This window comes from Cupressus sempervirens, chromosome 8, assembly GCF_028749045.1.
Source record: "Cupressus sempervirens isolate cs-2001-9-10 chromosome 8, ASM2874904v1, whole genome shotgun sequence".
Classification (NCBI taxonomy): Eukaryota; Viridiplantae; Streptophyta; class Pinopsida; order Cupressales; family Cupressaceae; genus Cupressus; species Cupressus sempervirens.
This window is the reverse complement of record NC_143125.1, coordinates 555162858-555183279: the sequence shown is the minus strand read 5'-3', so window position 1 is coordinate 555183279 and position 20422 is coordinate 555162858. Positions and strand designations below refer to the sequence as shown.

The window sequence follows — 20422 nt, the reverse complement described above, 5'->3', positions numbered from 1 at the left end:
AACTTGAAAGTAGAAATACTTGCATTTGATTGGTTGAAGTAGAAAAGAATAATAACTAGTTATAGATAACTAGTATATTGCCTACGGCAAATACAATAAAATTTAAAATATGAACTATAACTACTACATATGTATTTTCTTAACTATAACTACATATTTATTGAATTAATTGCAATTATCTTTGTATTTTATTAATTATAACTACATTACAACTATAACGGCAAGTACACGCCACTACGTGGCACTTGCTTAAATTTATATATGCTTTCTTGTTAATAGATGACTATCTAAGTATGTTTAAACATAAAGAAGTTGCTTCACATTTTACAAACTTGTCTTCCTGAAAAATTAAAAAATTTGGGGAAATTTTTTTTAATACTTAAAAAAGTTAAAATTTAGAGCCATGACACTGTCAAATAATTCTTCAATAGCCTATCCTAACCATTTTTGCAGAGGCTGGGAGGATTACATATGGCATCGCATTTGGTTGAAAGTTTTGAATCTTTGTCGACAAAGAAAATTATGGATATCTTACAGTCATATCGTTCCATGCTGATTTAAGGCAGTCGCTGCTTGCACATTTTGCGTACACGCGTATTTTCTTTTGGTCATTCTTTGGTAGATGCCTATACACTGTTTCGAAACTCCCATTTCCCAACTGCATAATGAGCATACCCCCGTCTTGTCTGCTGCATAAAAACATATACATAACCCCCACTTCGCGCTGTCCAACAATTTAAAACTTCTGAGCGGGAAGTGTGAAAATTCAAATGTTAACGGCCTCATATTTTGAAGCGGACGGATACGAAGGAACAGACGTTAGGCATCGAAAACGGTGGAAACCAAATGCTGTGAACGGGAAATGACAGTCCGAAGGTAAAAGTGGGGCCCACGCACCTGCTTCGAGTGTGCCGGTTAAGTCCGGCATCGGCTACGATGCAACATATTTGCACCGGCCGGTGATATCATTTCTTCATGTCCATCCATCATCGTACTCTGTCACATCTGTACCATCGTACTCTGTCACACTGTACCACGAGTTAATGTTTACGAAAAATACGTACCGTCAGCTGCACATAGTGCAAGGTATATATATATTTTTAATATAATGTAACTTAAACACTTATTTTGTGCATGCTTGTTTTGAATTTTTACGTAAGTTTATTCAAGTAAAATTTGAATGAATAATTTGTGAGTTCATTCGAATAATTCAACATAGATTTGTTTTAGGAATTATCAAATTTGATTTTTTCAAATTTACATAAATTTGAAATTTGTCTCTTTTATTTTCAAAATTTTAAATGAATTATTTTTAAAGTTTTCTTGATATTAAATTTAAAATTATAAAACTTGAAAGTGTATGATTTATAATTTTAAGTTTAAATTTGATAATAGATTATACATATAATAAATTAGAAGCTATTTTTTCGAGAAAAAAAAAACTTTTATTTAACAATATATAATACTGACAAAATTTAATTATGTTCTTATTTTAAAAATTAAAAATAAAATAAAATTTATACTAATTGTTTTATTTTGTTGTATTTCATTTTGTTTATAAACATTCTAAAAATATAAAAAATATCAATTACTTATGTGTCATACTAATATTTTAGAATTAAAATTTTAAATATATAAAATATTAAAAAATTCGATTTAAACTCATCTTCCATTAGATGTAATATATAAGTATTTTCTTAAAAATATTTTAATTATCTAAAATAGTATTTCTTTACTATCTTATAATTTTTATGTATTTATAATAATATAAAGATAATAATAAAAATCTACTTATAAATATTTTATTTAACTAAATTAAAATCATTATTGTAATATTATATACAACAAATTTGCATAGTAGTCATAATAATAATAAGCTCGTATGAATAAAAAATATTAAACATTAAGGTATATATATATATATATATATAAGAAGATAGTAAAGAAATAAATACTATTTTAGATAATTAAAATATTTTAAAGAAAATACTTATATATTACATCTAATGGAAGATGAGTTTAAATCAATGTTTTTAATATTTTATATATTTAAAATTTTAATTCTAAAATATTAGTATGACACATTAGCAATTGATATTTTTTATATTTTTAGAATGTTTATAAATATATTTATAATTACTAATAATAATAATATGAAGATTTAAAATAAGTACTTTTCAATTACTTTTATGTTTTTATATAGTTTGTACTTTAATGAATTTGTATTATCTATATAAAGATATAAAAATGTATCTTTAGATATATGTATCAATGAATAATGTTTTCTAAAACTAAAATGTAATGTCTAAATAAAAATAAAAATTCTAAAAGTATATAAGAATATAACATTAAGATAGTTTAACAAACCTAAGGTAGAATATATATATATAATCATCAAAATGAAATACAACAAAATAAAACAATTAGTATAAATTTTATTTTATTTTTAATATGTAAAATAGAAACATAATTAAATTTTGTCACTATTATATATTGTTAAATAAAAGTTTTTTTTTTCTTTGAAAAAAACTTCTAATTTATTAAATTTATAATCTATTATCAAATTATACTTAAAATTATAAATCATACATTGTCATTAAAAATAGGACAAATTTTTATAATTTTAAATTTAATATCAAGAAAGTTTTAAAAATAATTCATTTAAAATTTTGAAAAAAAAAAAAAACAAATTTCAAATTTATGTAAATGAAAAATAAAATATATATATATATATATATATATATATATATATATATATATATGATAATTCGTAAAACATATTAAAATTGAGTAATTCGTAAAACATATTAAAACAAATCTATATTGAATTATTTGAATGAACTCACAAATTATTCATTCAATTTTTACTTAAATAAACTTTAAAAGTTCAAAACAAGCACACACAAAAGAAGTGTTTAAGTTACACTAACTTCAAAAAAAATTATAACTTGCACTATGTGCAATTGACATTACGTATTTTTCCTAACCATTAACTCAACGGTACAGATGTGACAGAGTACGATGATGGATGGACATGAAGAAATGATATCACCGGCCGGTGCAAATATGTTGCACCGTAGCCGGTGTCGTTAAGCCCGGCCAAAATCTACACATTATGACGATAAAAAATACTGCAAATTAGCCGGTGCCGTTAAGCCCGGCCAAAATCTACACATTATGACGATAAAAAATACAGCAAATATAATGGGAAACCTACAATGTTTGAAGTTGATGTCTTCTATATCAAGCTATAATGATAAAATACCACATATTTCTGGTATGAACCCCATTTCTTCAAGACAAATATAATAAAAATTGAATAACGCAAATGATGAGAAGAAATAAATCGATATTTTCAATTGTAACCCTAAAAGATAAAGGAGAAAAAATTTATATATTCAAATGACCTAAATGCTTGGACATCTATACCTTCTGTTTAGAACCATGCTACAAAACAAAATACAGTGATTTATAGATGAAACCATCATTCATATTATCTAAACTAATAGTATTCTAACCCTAAAAGTTTCATTACTAAAATACACAGTAAAATTTTCAAAATATAAATGTGTTCCATACCAGATGTTGCACAAATGCAAATCGTGTTCACCTTCTTTGTCCAAATGATTTATTCTGTAGCTCTTCACCACTACCAGCTCAAAATAAACAAATAAAAGTCACTCACCGATTATGGTAGTATAATTGCATCTGTCATCCATGGCCTTTGATTCCCACGACCGATTACTACACCACGCAATTATGTACAAACTTTGGGTCCATTCGACTAATTTTCTGCCGTGCACTCATTTGTGCGAGAATGATCAGATACGGCCGATTATTTGCACAGATGTGACCATTTATTGACTTTTAATGGAAACCAGTAATTTTATAATTTTCAATTCAATTAATAATATAAACAATCAGGTACAATTAATCTGCTGCATAGACATATATCTACCAATTTGGAGGCTTATATATTTATGTATTTTCTATCCTTTCCAAAACTGATCGAACTGTCATCCACAATGTGATAAGAAAATAAACGTCCACTCAATTTGGCATCTTGGAGAGCAACGCACTTATGGTTTTTCAATGTTTATTCCAAACTCGTGGTGTATGACACTCCATGACTATGATGTAATACTAATAATAATAATAATTGTGTTGGGCTTTCCCTTTTCCTTTTGAGCGCCCATTGCTTCGGAATCTCTTTGGAAAAGTACAAGAATGACCAAGGGCAAAAAGTAAAGAAACCAAAGTCATATAAATCTTGACCGAAGTGGATAGGCAATTTAACCTTATCATAATTTAAATGTTGTGGGTCCTTCACCGTGGGAAAATATTAGAAAGTATTGACTCTAGCATTTTGCTTTTAAATAAAGCAAACAAGAGCTCTTGATGAGCTGGAGTCTCTGTCTTTGAGAGGAGTGGGCTCTTATGTATATGTATTTTAATGAATATGGATTACAAAGTAATTAGGGAAACAAATTGCACAAACTTGATCCAAGTTTCTTAATTTATTTTAGTGCCATTTAAAAATGATTGGTGCAAATTGCAGTAAGCAAAAAGTAAAAGTATTTTTGAAGTATCAAGTGGAAAGAACTAAAGAACATTGTTAGCATGTAGGAAATCATTTCAAAGATAAGAAACATCATATTTGTTATTTTCCATTTATGAAAGTCATAAACAAGTTTGTAGCACTTGACTTTTTTAGGTATAGATGAAAGTAATGATTGCTTGAACAAATGTGTAGATTCTCATTTAGCAAGATTGACTTCTACATACAAAAGATATAGAGTACTAGTAAATAAATAGAAATCTGCATATATTGATAATTATTTTATTCATAAGAAAATAATATTGAAAAGGTAAATCAAAGTTAAGATTCTTTTTGAATTTTCTTTGTCTTAGAATGCATTAAAAATGAAATAGCTGATTTTTTGTTAATCAAAATTAATTTAGTCTAAACGTAATTAAAGATTGAAATTGTAAATATATAATAATAAAAATTTATAGTTATCATCATGTATATAACAAAGTATGAATGATTAAATGATTACTAAAATTGCTTAATAAATAATAACAAAAAAAAGTTACAAATTTAGAAGTAGATGTAATATTTTTATATAAGAAGAATATACATAGATAATCTTGATATCTTTATAATACATTTTTCAAATTATAATTATTTTATGTATTCATGCATTATTACTTATTTTAATATGTATAATAAGTAAGGAGTTTATGGTTAAATGTAATTTAAAATATCATATAAAAAATTAATAAAATATAAATTATAACATGTATCATTGTAAACTGTAAAAGATTTTATACATATAAATTTCAAAAATTTCGAAGTGCTTGTACAAGAGCTTATAATCAATGTAACTATTGCATTACCAATATCTAATGCAAAAGTTTGTACTTCACTATTTTCGTAAAACATAATAATTAGGAGACGATGATAAATTAAATTTTTCTCTTTATGAAACTTGAACTACTAAAAAAAAAAAAATACGAATACCTATAATTCTTATAAATTATGTAAAAAAAAAACTTAAATATGAAAAAAATGCATTGAATTGAATTAAACAATATTTTTGAATGTTTTTAAAATATAAACCCTATGTTATTTAAAGTACAATTTTTTTCCCTTTAAATCTAAAGACATCGAGAATTGTAGAATGGGATAGGCATCCTTTTAATAAAGAATTGTAGAACATGAGCTCACCATTTTTTTATTTAATAGAGAAGCTTCTAAACATGATAATGGCGATGGAATTTAATTTGTCATGTGCATTGGTAATTTATTGGTTAAAAACTGGGGCATGATTTAATGTTATTAATGTTTTTCTTTTCCATAGCATAAATACATCCATTGCACTGCCTTTTCAAACATGTTTTCTCCATCCGCTGTGCTGTTTTTTCAAATATTTTTTTGTCCCCAATAAATCAATTAATCCCCAGGAAATTATCCATAGACCAATAGAAAATTAGCATTTATTATATGAAAATATTTTTTATATCCAACCTTTACAAAATCAAAATATAACATAGGATGAGCTAAAAAATTAAATAGGACAGGGTCTAATGAAAACATTAGTTCCCTGCCTTATAAAGGCAGGTACTAATAATTTAACATGTCTAGTTTATAAAATTTGTAGGCAGATTTAAATAATAAATCATTAAATTTTATTAGTCCCATCTATCTATAGGCAAGATTAATGTTTTTGAATTAAAAGTAGCCAAAAACTAGAGGGGTGGCCCATAAAACAGTCAAACTGGTGAACCACTAGCATATTACCACCAACCAAAATTACCCCCTACCACTTGTAACACAAAAACATTGTTCAGAAACATAGCTAAAAGAGTATCAGTAGGCATAACATAACTACTACCTATACGAGAACTAAATAAGCTAAGGAAACATAAAAACAAAGGAAAGAGTCTTAAGGCTTCTTGGCATCTTTCTTGCCTAGGAGGATATTAGCCCAATCTTTCGCAAGCAAGTCAAATAACATCTTGGAGTCCTCCTTTGGAAAATCATCGTCCTGACCTTTGAGCACTTGTAGTGTCATAGCAGTAGTATGTGTCACCTTGACAATACATTTAGTCAAGAGACAGATTCTTTCCTCTAGAGCATGGATTCTTTACCACATTTCATTGTCAGTCATCTTCTGGACCTCCATGGTGACCTCCTACTTGTTATAATGGTAGTCATCCGCCTGCTCCTTAGTGACATTCTACACTATTAGGGGGTTAGCATTATCTTTGGAAGAAACCTTAATAGGAGAGGATATAATAGGGGAGAGAACCCTATCCATAGTTTTTTGGAATTGATCCTAAGTTAAGTCCACACATCCCAACCCACTGGTGGCCGATACATGCATCATCTCTTTCTTTTCTGTAATCCCACCTCCTGAGCTAGACCATGAGGAATCAACAACCTCCACTTCCTCCTCCTCCATGTTGCCCTCACCAAAATTTGAAGCCTTCTCTTTGATCCTTTGTTTAGGATCTAGCCCATATCCTTTGAAACTGACTCCTCCTCCTATGAGGCCCCTAATCTCAGTTTCCTTTTAGCATTTGATTTTGCAATTCCCCTAGACCTCCTCCTACCACCCCTCCCCTCATCCTCTAACTCCTTCAGTTCCTTCTCTTTCCCTTTATCCGACTTCCCTTTTCTACCTGGGGGGGTGGGCTTCATCTCAATAGGGGACCCACTAGCAGGAATATCAATCTCAACAATCATAGGGGGAACCAAAGCATGGTGAAATTGATACAGCTGGAACATCAACCCTTGATGTAGAATGGTATATTTAACACCCTTCCTCATTTTTTCTTTTACATCAATAATTGCATCCTCTAAATCATGTAACAAAAAGAAAGGAATGTAAATTAAGTCATGGTGGTGAACATGGTTTAGGAGAGGGAAATGATAGTAATAATAGATACCATACCTCCATTCTAGAGTTAGGTACTTCATCAACATTAGACAGACCTCATGTATGGCTTAGGGAGCTTCTCCTACATAAATCCTCCTCTATGTCAAATAGGTTACTCCCCTTCCAAGAAGAAGTGTTGTAGACTCACTTCGTCAACCACCCTTATCACTTTTTTCCATTTAAAATTTCCCCTCATAGCAAGACCCATCACCAAAGAGATGACTTCCTTAGAGATATGAAACAAGATTCCATTGATTGTGATTCTTCGGTCCTCCCAAGAATTGACAAACTATAGGGAATAATTGTCATTGTACCCATTCAATGCCTTCATAAACAAGAGAAAACCACGTTCCTTCAGCATGTACCACACCAATGGCTTCCTAGCATTCTTCTCTATCCTAGAAGGCTCAATTCACAAAAGATCTCCTCCCATCTCTAAAATTTTCCCTAAAACTCTCTTCTTCTCCCAAACCTAGAAGAAATTACTAAGAATGAAGTCACACTTAGGCATAAAAATAATAGCCCTTAAGTGGGTATTAAGGCCTTTATTTTTAATAATAGCAACTCCCCATCTAGACATAACTGTTATGTGTCGACCACCTCTATGTATTTTCCAATCTTTTCCATCATTTCCAATACTCTCAAACCATTTCAAATTTGAACTTTTACTCATCCCACTATACAAGGACACACACAAAAAAATCATTAAAATTCCTTTCATCTCAAACTTCAAAATTCTTTCTTTTTCAGGCCATGCAAATTTATTATCACAAGTACCTTTTTCACCACTCCTTCCCATCTGTCCATAATGACTCTATCCTATTTATCTACTCAGCAACAAGTCACAAAAATTTAAAATGATTCTCTAGCTTGATTTCAACATGCTTAATTTCTTTAAACATTAAATCTCTTACCAAATTTGTCAAGGCATTAAATTCCATCCAACATCTTAGCCCCTTCACATTTAGGCTAAAGCCACCATTCCATCTACCACCACATTTCCCTCCCAAAAAATATGATTCAATTCAAATATATTAAAAATAACTAATAAGTGTATGATGTTTTCTACAACACATTTAATAGCCCACCCTTCCTTCATGATACGTTTAACAGTCTCTATAATGATTTTTGAGTCACCTTCAATCACCACATATTCCCATCCCACACTAATCACCAATTTTAGACCCCAATAAAGAGCCATCGATTCCACAATATTGTTGGATGCATTCTTAGCTATTTAGTATAAGCCAATACCATCCTTCACTCACTATCTCTAACTATACCTCCTCCCATCGATCCCTCCTTTCTGGTATTACCATCAAAGTTGAGCTTAACCCAGTTCTCTCTCAAGGGTGTCTGTCATGTCCTTCTTGCTAACATATTGGAATTATCTGTCACCATTATCCCCTCCTCTAAGCTCTAGCACTTGACAATTCTAATATCCAACTGATTAGGGGGGAACATTGGCTTTCTCCACCTACTACACTTCATGTTCTTAACCAAAAGTTTGAAAATCTTGTCCACAACAACCTCCTCACTTCTTTGTTCATTCTTGAATGCCCTATTATTTCTCTCCTTTCAAATATCCCAACAGGCATGGGGGGGATTGCCTTCCACATAATGACAAGGAGGGGGTGGGCAAAAGGACCATGCCACCTCTCAACGAATTTCTCAAATCCCTTATTAAACACACAGGTCACCTCTAGCTTCTATAGTAACTTCCCCCAAACATTATAAGCATAATTAGAATGAAGGAACAAATGGGTAATATTCTCCTCCATTTTCTTACACAAATAACATCTATTGGATAATTGAAAATCCCTTTTCATAATGTTATCAATAGTGAGTATTTTCCCATGAAAATATTAATCTTTGGGATTAAATGATTAAACCATATATTCCCCTAGTAACTAGGCTCTAAGGCTTTATCAAACATTAAATTGTAAGTAGATCTTATAGAGAATTCCCTCGTCAATGTAGCCTTCCAAATGAATGCATCATTCTGGTCTACTCCCTAGATTCCATACCCTTCAAGTAGACCATTTAGCTCTTCAATTAGCTCCCCACCATTTGAAGCTTTCTATTGCAATTCCACCTTTTTCGACTTCCTCCCTCGGCCAATAAAATCAACAACCTTATTCCCAATCTGCTTCTGAATATAATCCTAAAGGGACCCATAATTTGATCTTGTTAAAGGTTGATCAGTAAGCCATAGATCCTCCCATAAATTAATCATATTACCATTATCCACTAGCCACCTCACACCTTCTTTCAACATAGTTCTATTTCTCACAATATTTCCCCAAATCTTAGATCACATAGGAAGATCAATTCTCTAGGTGCAGTGAGAGAATTCCAAATTTCCTAGATACATGGCTTTAAAAATTTTACACCAATTTGCCTCCTTCATTAGGTTCCACCCCACCTTAGAGAGAAGCACATTATTCTAACTAGATATCCTTCTAACTCCCAAGCCTCCTCTACTCTTAGGTTTACATACTATTTCCCAGCTTACCAAGCTTAACCTATTCTTCTCACTTCCTCCTAACCAAAGGAAGTTACATTGTATTTTCTCCAATTTGTCTACCATACACTTGGTAATTTTGAACAACAATAGGAAATACATAGATAATCTTTGGAGGGATGAAATCAGAAGCTAAAGCTTACCCACACTACTTAGAGTTTTACCTTTCCACCCAATCAACTTCTTTTCCATTTTTTATTCCAAAAGTTGTTACTTACATCTTTCGCTGTCAAAGGAAGGCCTAGATACGTGTCAGGTAACGCAATAGTATCACACCCCAAAATATTTATGATCCTCCATTGAATATCGAGAGGAGTTTTGAAGAACAACACCTTACTTTATCCAAATTAATTTTCTATCCCACATTGATCGCATAAACTTCTAGGAAAAATTTCCATGCTCTAGCTTCACCCATAGAGCATTCCCCACTTAGGAAGGTTTCATTCAAAAACTATTGAATCACCTTGGATGGAAGTGTGGAGGCTAGCTTAATACCTTTGATCACCTCCCCCTCGCTTGCATCTTTCTTGGGAATGCCCTTCCTAGCACTTCAGCTACCATGATAAACAAGTAGGGAGGGATAGGGTCACCCTGTCTTAGTCCCCTCTCCCCACCAAAGTACCCCCAAGGAAAACCATTCACCAACATTGAGGAATTAACAATTTCAAACATTGATTTGACCATCCTTCTAACCTTTTGACTAAAGTCATCTTTAACCATAACTTCATCCAAGAAGGTCCAATTGATCCTATCATAAGCTTTAGAGATGTCAATTTTGAAAGCCATACCTAGATTACCACTCTTCTCCATAGAGTGAAGCACCTCATGAGTAGTTATGGCTACATCAAGGATTTGGTGCCCCAAAACAAACCCATTCTAGGTTTTCCCTAAGAATTTATGTAGCAATAGTTTTAACCTTTTTACCATAATTTTAGAAAAGATTTTATAAGTAGTGTTATAGAGGCTAATTGTTCTCAAATTGAAGAGGACCCTTTGGCCTTTGACCTTTGGGATTAGGGAAATAAATGTTTTATTGAGTTGCTTGAGAAGCTTCCTAGTTCTGAAAAAGTCACGAGTAGCCCAGACTAGATCCAATTTAACCATATCCCAAAAGTGTTGGAAGCAAGTGAGGGGGAAACCATCAGGGCTCGAGGATTTGTAGGCTTTCATAGAGAAGATAGCTTTGTGGACTTCCTCCTTAGTGACCAAATATGTTAGTTCCTCATTCTCCTTTGCCAAGATCATAGTGGACATGGAATTAATCAGCCATTGTCTGTCCTTATCCTTGATATTTCTCTACTCCTCCATATAAGAGTTCTTGAAGTAGTATCCTAGTTACCTATTTCTTCAATTTTAGTGAGCTTCATTTTATTATCATCTTTGACAGTGTCAATCATGTTTCTCCTTTTATGGATTGATGTTGATCTATGAAAAAAAGTAGTATTCCTGTCCCCCACCTTGAGCCATAACACCCTAGATCTCTACTTTTAGAAGGTTTCCTCTCTAATCATCATATCCTTTGAGACCTTTCTATAGTTATTGTCTTCTAGAATCATATCTTTCAAGGCTAAGCCTTCCCCCATTTCTTTTTAGAGCTCCTCTAAATTTTCTTCCACCTCCACCTTAGTTTTAAAGATATCCCCAAAAAATCTTTTCTGCCAAGGTCGCACATTCCTTCTAACATTCTCTAGTTTAGTAGAAAGTTTGTACATAGCTATTCCTTCCACACTAATCCCCCACCACTCCACCACCCTAGTACTAAAATCAAGATGAGATTGCAACATTATTTCGTATCTAAAGAGTATTTTTCTCCCCTAGGACACTTATTTCCAATTTAAAAAGATGGGAGCATGGTCCAAGAATGTTCTGGGTAATCTTGTGAGAGAGGAGGAAGTTAGACCCTCCCAGCCAGCTGAAACCAAAAGTATATCTAGTTTTACTTGCAAAAAGTCAAATCGCTTCCTATTATTTGACTAGGTGAACTTCACTACATGCATATCCATATCCATTAAGTCATTTTTATTAAAGAATTTAGCCAAATCCTTCATACTGTCATTAAAATCCACTATTCCTCTAACCTTCTCTGAGTGGTACAAAGGTGAGTTAAAATCTCTCATACAAAAAGTACTTTTGCTGCTAGAGAGAAAGATAGACAACTCCTCCCATAGAGAACTCCTTCCTTGCCTAGAATTAGGAGCATACACATTAACAATATTCCATATCTTATCATCTTTCTTATGTTCATTGATTAGATAGTTTCTAGAACAATGTATTAAACTACCTTTACCAACACTTGGGTTCCATAAAGTAGCCACACCTCCTAACACACCCTCCACCTTAGTATAATAAACTTTAGCACCTTGCCAAATATAATTAGCAATACATTGGACAAGTTAGACATAATCATTTTAATTTCTTGGATTAGAAGGATATCAATTTTCAAATTAGACAGCTATTGCTTGAGAGAAAACTATTTTTGTGGGTTGTTCAACCCTCTCATATTCCAAGATAGAATGATCATTTTCTTCCTTTTTTCAAGGACTCCAAGGTAGGTTTCCTACCACTAGCCACCTCCCTTACCATCTACTTCATTCTTCTACTTTCTTTCCCAGATTTCTCCACATCCATCTTTAACTCTATCTTGACCTTAGATTTCTTTGATACTCTTGTCTGCCTTCACTGGGTTTTCCATTTCCCTTCCATGTACTCCAATGTGGCCAGCAGTTCCAACTTCTTAGAAGTTGGGGGAACATCTTCAATCCAAAAAAGTACTCTAGCTACATCCACCTCCTCCAAGTCATTATCTTTACCACTCTCCAAAGCTTTCCCTTTATCCACCCTATCCCCAAATACCTCCTCAATCACCATGTTTCTCGAAGGGGTGCTAAGTAGATCTACAATCCCTTGTAGAAAGGGGAAGGTCTCCACTTCATTTAAAATTTCACCTTCCTCTAACCCCTTTAGAGGCCCATATGATTCATAGGTCCTCTTTGAAGCCTTTGCCATATTAATCTCCCCCTCTCCTTGGTGGGTCACCTTCTCTTCTATCCTCTTACTCTCCCCCTCTCCTTAGTGGGTAACTACCTTCTCTTCTAGGTCCTTCCTAGGTGAAGTAACTTTTTTCGCATTCTCTTCTAGCTCTCCTTATCATTTGTCTAGGGACACAACTCCCTTCTCTCCCATTTCTGAAGAAACAAGCACAACTTCCTTCTCCCCTACTGATATCCCCTCAACTAACTTATTATTCTTATTGAAATATGTTACCAAGTGCCTAAATGACAATAATTTTTGGAAAAAAAGCTCCACATTTTCATAGATAATGGGTTGCACTTTCTTACCCCACTTCAAGCTCAGAATAATGGACTCAGGTAAGGAAGTACCCAATACAACATTCACATTGAATCTTATAAACACCAGCCTAGACTTCTATAGGGTAACTGTGTCTACCACAAAAAAATGTCCAAAGGAATTCCCAATAGACTTTAGGATCCCCTCATTTGAAAACTCCAAGGGGAGTCCTAGGAGTCTAATCCAAACCAAAGCCATCTTGTTCAACTCTTTCACTAGGTCCAGTGCAGGGTGCCACTTGGCAACTACTAGAGTATGCTTTCCATAGGACGAAGACCCCACCAAAACCATTCTCATCTCTTTAGGAGCCATGAATTTAAAGAAAAATAGATTCGTTGATGTCGCCGAGACAATCATAGTCCCTATAACTTCCATCTATGGCTTACCCACTTCCTGACCATCTCAATCGATGGGGAAAAGGCTACAAACCTACCAATTAGGAAAGTTTTAGGTTGGCAAACACACTATTCACCAGGCTATCTAGGACAATGATTCCCAGTCCCTCATCACCACTGATCACCTTGGTAGCTTCCAATGGGACATGAATCATCGTCTCTCCAAGGACCACATCCTTCCATCCTTGAGTCATTGTAGGACTCATTTTATCCTCCTGATACACTACAAATGCCCTTGTTAACTCCACCAATACCTCACTGATAGGATGATCAACATCTACACTCCCCTGGACAACCCCGAATAAGGTTAGAACAAGTTGCAAGTCCAAGAAAGATTTTGGGACATGGCCTAGCCCCTGGGGGCCATCCTCCCTCATCCAAATTCAAATTGCCCAAAGAGTGGGAAACCAATGAAAAAGTTGCAAAGTGATTGTATAAATGGCTACAATCTAAATTTGTAGAATTAATGTTTTCCTGTTGATGTTTTGACATTTATTTTATTGAAATCAGGGCTTTCAAATAAATTAAAACATATCTCTAATGTTTGTAACTATCTTTTTTTTATTTCTATTATTTCAAGAATATTTTCTTGATTTTGATTGGTGGACAATATTTTTGCTATTTTTTTTTTTAAAATTACATTTATAAAATTAAAGATTTTCTGGCCAATGAAAAACAAGCTCACAAAATTTATCTTAAATTTTCTAATGTTTCTAAAATATCTCTATGAAAAACATTTTAGGCTTTTGGAGAATATGGACTTTTAATCAAAAACTTCATTGTACATGAGCCTAAGCCTCTACCACCATAATAAGAATAGTTATTCTATCATACTTATTCTTGAATTCAAAATGGGGCTAGTATTCCTATTCTTGTTTGGTTCAGCTAGAATTTGATAAGGAATTCATGGATCCAAAAATGTATGTTTTCTAAAATAAATAAAATTGGGATAGGAGTATGTATTCTTATTCCACCTATTTATGTGGAACAAAAACTCATTTTTAGGCCAAAATTGGAATATGTATTCCTATTTGATTCCTATTTCAATTCCAATTTGGTGCATCCAAATAGAAAGTTCAAATTTTTAAGAATTTACATATGCCTATTCCACTTGTATTACGGTTGCCAAACAGGCCCCAAGATTATTTTTTATTATTAAATTATAAAGATTATATCATATATTTTTGTAGTGATGTAAGTTTTATTCTTTTTAAAAACTATTTTAATCATTTTAAAATTTAATATGAAGTTAAATATAATTAATTAAATTATCAACTATAAATAATTAATCTTAATAGAATTTATTTTAAAAATATTATCTAAATTATATAAAAAAAATTTCTCAAAAAAAATTATTTATATATTAAATTATAATTTTTTCAAAAACTATCTAAAACACTATCTCTTTGTTATATATTTATAAATGAAACATATAAAAATTCTAAAATACTACTTCAACTCATATCAAAGTCTATTGAAAAAAGAAAAAGTTAAGTTAAATAAAAAAACCTCTTAAAGTGAATGCTAAAGAATATATTTAACAAAAATATAGAGAGAGAACTTACTTCCAAGACACAAACTTATTAATTTCTCTCTAACATGTGTGTGTGTGTGTGCGCGCGCGCGCACGCGTGTGTGCTATGTGTGTGTGTGTGTGCATGTATGTGTGTGTGTGTGTGTGTGTTCATGTGTGAACCTTTTTTTCCTCAAAAATAAGCTTAGAAGTTCAACTATTTTATTTAAGTTAATCACATTTAGTTTTACTACTATGATTAAATTGTTTCTAAAGGATATAATGATAATTTAAAATAATTTATTTTCATAAAGATTTTAAAGATCAATGTTGTGTGCGTATGTGTGTGTGTGTGTGTGTGTGTAAGCTAGAGTATTTAAAATTTATTTTTTACCTTACCTAGCCAAGAAACAATCATGTTTTTGTAAGGGATTACACACCAAACTAGGTGTTTGTGAGAAACTTTTAAATCACATTTTTTTGACGTGTATAAGAAATACTATAGAATTGAGAGGTTAGAAATGTTTTATTTCAGTTAGTGACATTTAGTTTCTCATCAAACCCATTTGTGTGATTAAATTAGTTTTTAGAGGATATAATAACTAAAATTAAAATATTTTCTTCACCTTTTTTATTGTGTACATAATTTAAACATCATTTTTATAGATTGTGATCCATCATTATTAAAAATAAAAAAAGAGTGTTTAAGAGAGACAAATATATATATATATATATATATATATATATATATATATATATATATATATATATATAGCAAATAACATAAGGGAAAACTTAGCTAATCTACTAACAATCATTAAAAAAATTGGAGAGGACTGGACACGAAAATTAGGTGTCTGTGGAAAACTTTAAAAGAACTTCTTTTGACATGTATAAGAAATGTTGTAGGTTCAATTACAAATCAAAAAAATTGTCCTTTATGTCACCACTAGTGATCGAAAGCTAACCACCTCTTAAAATGTTGTTTCAAATGACTCTCAAGTTGATCATATGATTTTGGGTCTATTTTGTGGGCATGGTATTGTAACTAGTTTTATGCTTATATTAGCACTAAATTCTTGTCAATCTACCTTACTAATCATATTTTCAACCTTTGTAAATATCCTATTTTTTATAAGACGAACTCTAGTTCTAACACAACTCTTGTTTGTAATATAATCTTTATATTGGATGTATTCATGTGAAAATTGTAATATAAATTTCTATTGAATGAAAATAGTATTATTAAAAATATATTTACAAAATATTTATCTTATATATAAATTAATATACACTATTTTTTAAACTAAAATTATTTAATATGAAAATTACTTATTATAATTCAATTGAATATATTTTTCATATTGTTAGTACATTTGATATTTTTCAAAGCAATAACTAATTTGACATAGTTTAAATACGAATAATAAAATTTCAATCATAAATAACAATTGTATATATTCAATATGTAAAGGAAAGTAATAAAATAATCAAATATTCACATGACATAACATTTCATAAAATAGATAGTATACACAAAGTTTACATTACACCCACTTTAGTGTTGTTCATTTGGACATTACTTAGAGGAGTGGATAAGTGGTGACTATGAGACCCCTTTCAATTGATTTTTGACAAATTCTAAAAGAAATTATAGGTGAAAAAATAACACATGATAACAATCAAATATGTTGCTCCTAGTTGGCCAAGGTGGTTTCATAGGTTCTCCTTTGTTAGTGACTTCCTTTTGGACCAAGCCCTTCCTAACTCTTCTCCCCTATAGTTGGGAGAAAAAATCCATGCTCCTTCATCCCCTCATGTTTCATTTGCAAAGAAAGTGTTGGGTAATCATTTTTCCCCTTCCTCCTCCAAAGGCACAAGCTCTTTGTTGGTCTCTGGTCATACTATCTTTGTTCCTAACAAGGTCATTGATGGATTGATGAATGATTTAGGGCTTGCCTTTGTTGGGAAATTTCCCCCGTTTAGACCTTATGTGGAACAACTCAAGTGGTGGGAAGTTTTGACTTGGTCTCCTTTATGTTCCAAGAAGATCTCTCTTTTTTCCTCACAAATTTCCCTTGGATTTTGTGAGTGAACTCAAGAAATGTCCTTAATAGTCACAAGTGGAAACATAAGCTAGACCTGAGCATTGACTTGGGGAATCATGCTCTGATGTGGGGTATGATTTATGGGCTTACCCCTAGAGTTTTGGAATAATGAGGTTTTTAAAGTTATAGAGGAATCCTTCAGATCACTATTGGCAGTTGAAAAGGTCACCCAAACAAAATCATACCTCTTGTTTTCCAAGATTTATGTTAGTGTGACAGTAAGTTAGGTTCTTCCTTTAGATGCCACTATTGATTCCAAGCTGGGGTCCTATGACCAAACCTTGTTCTATGAAAAATAAGATTTGTTTTTTTTAACATGTATAAGGTTTAGGAATTTATATGTGAATATACTTCCAAGATATCAAAGTTAGATACTTCTTCTATGGTCTCAACTAATAGATCTAGGAAATCTAATCCTTTCCCTTCCTTATAGAAGGAGAACCCCAGTGCTGACCTAGTTACGAAGGAGGAGATGGAGATACCCCAGGATTTGAATCCCAAGGTTTTGAAGTTTCTCCTTCAGCCCTTTAAATCCATAGGTGTTCTAGGGTTTAAATCTAAGGACTCTGCTAGTCTACAATCCTCTTAGTGTGTGGTATCTCCCTTATAAGGAGGTGAAGGTTCCCTATTTACCTCAATACAAAAAACATATTGGACATTTTGGTTGAGGCTTAATGAGGCTCCTCCTCTAAATGTGTTAGGTGATTAGTCCCTTATCACCATACCTACCTTTTGATGGTAAATCTTGTATCTCTGCAGTTATCCCTAAGCCAATGTCCTCTTTTGGAGTGCCTTCTAGAGGTCTTGTTTTCTTGATGATGGAAAAAACTAATATGGCTTCCCCTAAACCAAGGTTATGGTTAGATGGGGATTATGAGTCTTCTATGCTAGAGGAGGTGGTCTATATAGCAGTAGATAAGGGAAACAAAGATAAGAATAAAATAGATGTGGGTAGAGAAAAGAGAGTGGGTAAACCTTGATGGGTGAAATGAACCAAGAAAGAAGTGAGGGACCCCTAGATGGTTTTGGTAGGAGATGGCCCCCCTTCAAGATGTTAATTGAGTGTTATAGTTGCAAGGTTATGGTGTGTTAAAATCTAGAGTGGTTTCACCTTTGTCATTATGGTTAGAATACTTTCTTGAAATGTTAGAGGACTAAAAAGTCACTTCAAGCAACATATTTTGAAAAGTGTCTTACTTTATTCTAAAGTTGATATGGTTATCATTCAAGAAACAAAGATGAGTAAAGAAAAATTGGACAAGGTGATGTCCTACATCTAGCCACTGTCTTCTTGGGTCTCCCAAGAGGCCAATGGTGCTTTCATAAGAATGGCTATCATTTGAAATGCAAACAAAATATCAGGTTCATCTTTTTATTCTGATGAGAACTCCATTATTTTAGTGTGTCATGACATTATTACTGGTTAATACTAGAATATAGTGAATATATATGCTTCAAAATCATAGGGGAAAAGAAAGAAATAATGAGAATTCCTTCAAAATATGATGCATAATAACTGGAATTTTAGATGGATGCTAGATAGATATTTTAGCACTCCTCTACACCCCTCAGAGAAATTGGGTGGCTCAGAGGACTCCTTTGATAGTATGGAACACCTCAAATATTTCTTCTAGTAGACTAGTTTGTTAAATTTAGACCTTAAAGGGGAAAGGTTTACCTCATCCAATTAGACATAGGAAAAAGTGTTATCTAGGTCAAATTGGACAAGTTTTCTCTATCTTCCAAGTAGAGTAATATTAATGATTTCTTTCTAAAGGCCAAACCTGGAATGCAGTTAGACCATAATGCTATTCTCATGGAATGGAAAGCTTGAAAAAGAAGAGTTGGTTCTTTTAGATTCAAGATAATGAGGAAATCCTATGGCAAGTTAAGAGACTTGATAGATGGATGGTGAAAGACTTCAGCCAATTCCTCTCCTCTATTAAAGTTTAACTTTAAGATAGAAGTTATCAAAGACAAGGTTAAGAAGTGAAATAAACTCTCCTTTGGTAATATATTTGAAAAGAAAAAGGACTTGGAAAGAAAACTTCTGATCTCCCAAAAGAAAGTTGAAGATAATCTATATGACATGGATGTCAAAAATAGATTGATACAAGTAAAATAAATTACTTTTAATCATTGTTTTGTCATTGATGTCAAACCTACTACTAGCTAGTAAGATAATTTCTTATATGATTTGAGTACTATCATTTGTTTGATTGATGAAGAGGATCTAATCAAGTGAGGTAGCAATATCTCCTAGAGGAAAGATTGAGTTATGATATGGAAAAGGAGTACAAGGATCAGTTAAGACAGTGATATTATAGTGCATTGTTAATCTACTTAAGGTTGTAAAGGATGGTTACACTAATTAAGTTTAGAAGAACAAGTTAAATGAACTATGTCTACCAAGCTTTATAATATGCATAGTGGGTGCCGAGCAAAGTTAGTGTAAGCTGATCTAAAAATCAATTGGAACTAAGAAAAGTCAATTTCAATATAAGCTACGTAAAGTTTAGTTGATTCCAAGTGTTAGCATTATGAGAAAGATTGAGAATTCGATGAATTTGAGTAAACAAGTTTGATTTCTTCAATTGTGTGAACGATGGAAGATATGCTTGATGAGGTTGTGACACATAATTCATGGTGAACCGTTTTGAGATAAATTCAAAGAGAATTGAAGGAGATGTTTCTAGAAGGGAATAAAATGAAATAATGGGTAGATTCATTAAATCTTACCTAATCTAACCTAACCCTAAAATGGATGATGAAGGATGAATGGTAAAAGATCTTAATTCTCTATTTATAGAGATAGTTGGTCAGAAGCAAAGGTTGTCATGTACAAGAAGCTAAGGAAGGAAAAGAGTCTAGGGTATTTCTTCATTCAGTGACCTAAGAGAGGAGACTACATTGACAAGAAAAGCAAGAAGGCTTAAGGGTATGAATTCTTGAAGGTGAACAAGCTATTAGAGATGAAGTGTGTGAAAGCCAAGAAAAATGGAGGACGAAAAAATAGATTTGTAATTTGCAAGTGTTTTGGAAGTTGTTATCAGATCAGGCCTTGTTAATTTCTAATCATTGTGCCAGTC

At 32.2% G+C, this 20422-nt stretch overlaps 1 long non-coding RNA gene across 1 annotated transcript; it reads right to left on the bottom strand.

The window, feature by feature from the left end:
• Positions 1-356: 356 nt before the first annotated feature.
• LOC149543632 (uncharacterized) lies at positions 357-3694 on the bottom strand. Its single transcript, XR_016355247.1, has 2 exons — positions 3580-3694; positions 357-1028 (listed from the first exon to the last, which is right to left on the bottom strand). It is a non-coding gene; the product is annotated as an uncharacterized LOC149543632 (long non-coding RNA).
• Between the last annotated feature and the right edge of the window lie 16728 nt (positions 3695-20422).